Below are 2350 nucleotides of genomic sequence, written 5' to 3'. Positions count from 1 at the left end.
TGTCTTCAAGTCCAACGTAAACAAATTCCTAATGAACCGCCCCCTTAAGTGAACACTTCATTAAATCTCCACACTAACGTACTGTACTTGCAATAACCCTTATCCCTGAGTGGCTTCCGGGCCTTGATAAGTGGTGACCACCGCGTAAAAAAAATGAACATTCAAGATAAAATAGAAATATATACACTACCTAACCTACAGGTTTTTGTTGTTGAAAGATCATAAACCTGACTTCAACAATAAACCTAGCATTAGATTAATTGCACTGATTTAGGGGTAATATTAGTCATTGGACAGGATTATACCGACTTTAAAATATAAAATTCAATACAACCTTTGGATATCTTCTGGTGAGGTTATGGATTGGTTCTTAAATACACGAACAGTAAATTCATTATGTTTGTTATTGATTTCTATTATCCTTCTATAATTTCTGAACTATTTGAGAAAGCACTAACATCAGCGGAAATTGGAATAGATGTAACTAGATTAGAAATAAAAATGACAAAATTAACGAAAAACTTTTTAATAAGATACGATAATGTATTATGGACAATAAAGTACAGAGGAAACCTGACGGGCTCTGTGATATAACGGACTTAGTATGTTTGTGTATATTAGGAATAAAATAGAATTAATCAGAATATAAGTTGTGAGCAAACTAAGTGAGAAATTGAACCTAGACTGATATAAAGAGAATAATATTAAATCTACAGGTTTAAATTAAGCAAAGAAGATTAATAAATAAATACGTAAAAATATTAAAGTAACAATACATAGGAATTTCGATAAAATTATGAATCCACAAATATGGGAAAATCGTGTTATGTCCATATATACCGAACGATACGGAATAGTAAAGAATAAAAATAATTTATATTAACAATAACTTATATTAAAAAAGACTTGAAAAGATAGATTTAATATTTCAATTATTTGCATAACCAGTATGGGATAAAGATATTTTTTTTTATTAATATTATTTAAATAAACCTTTTGATTTTATTATTTTTTTTCTTAAAAAATAACATGTGAAGGCAAAAAAATCAACAAATATATTGTAAGATGTAAATAAAATTTATACGAAACTGAGGCGAATTAAGATACAAATAGGCGGACATATAAATAGAGACAAAAATTCGAAGGCGTACATTAGCGTTTGGGAAATAAATCAATATAATATATAAATTACAGAGTATGAAATAATTATAATAAAAAAAAACATTAAAAGATTAAATGAATATAAATTGGAAAGTATTGAAATATCATATGAAATTAAAAAATACGAAAGTGGGACACTTACTTAATTCAAAGGCAACAGGTGAGTCCCTTAAAACAGAGATTATGAGTATATTCATATCTAAAACAAACGAATTTTAATGTCTGTTTAAATTTGTCCAAATAGGTATGAAATAACTGTAACAAATAAGGAAATACACCTTATGATGTTCTCATTTTATATTTTTTGTCTTGTATATCAATAAATAATAATAATAATATATATATATATATATATATATATATATATATATATATAAATGCATCCATTTTAAATGTGGAAATTGATGAATCGCACAGGTAAGAAATTCATTTTTATAGTATGAAAAGGTTAGTAATTGCAATTAAGAATAGGAAATTGGATCAAATGTTTGTAACATGTCTTCTTCCTAAGATTAAGGGTGGTGGTTTTTGATCAACACTGCTGGGGAGCCATGATGTAATATACTGTTTTGTTTTTAAATCCCCGAAACAGTGTTTCATGGTAAACAACTGATGATCCCTTGAAAAATAAATTATTGGTATTATAGTAAATTCGAGAGCGAGTTGATGCAGTGCTTGCAGGTGATTAAATGACTTACTGACTAGATGGTTTTCTAACGAATGATAAAAAATATTTCTTTTGTATAGTTTTAAAGGTTAAAAACTTCAAAGACTATATATATATATATATATATATATATATATATATATACAGGGTGACCCCCCCCCAAAAAAAACGGGCCCAAACTATAATTAGGCCCCGTTTCTTAGTGTTTTGTCCGAATGAAATGAAACTTTGGTCATAACATCACATCAAAAACTATTGTCTTTAGCCTTTTTTCTCCGTTCTACAGCATTTGAACACATTGTGTATTATTCTTTCCAGCGTTTTTTTTTTTTGGGGGGGGGTCACCCTGTATATATATTAACCTTAGAAAACGAACCTTCAGATTTTGCTAGCTTTCGTACAACTCGCCCAACAGATTATTCGGTCTTTTCCTGAGTTTAAATCGATTTTTTGTTCAAGTTTCGTAATTATTTTTTTTACTAGCTTCTTTTTTCTTGCTTTCTAGTCCGCTGCTATTGTAGT

This window comes from Euprymna scolopes, chromosome 10 (assembly GCF_053919585.1).
Source record: "Euprymna scolopes isolate OS-2025 chromosome 10, ASM5391958v1, whole genome shotgun sequence".
NCBI lineage: Eukaryota > Metazoa > Mollusca > Cephalopoda > Sepiida > Sepiolidae > Euprymna > Euprymna scolopes.
Note: the sequence above shows the minus strand (reverse complement) of the source record.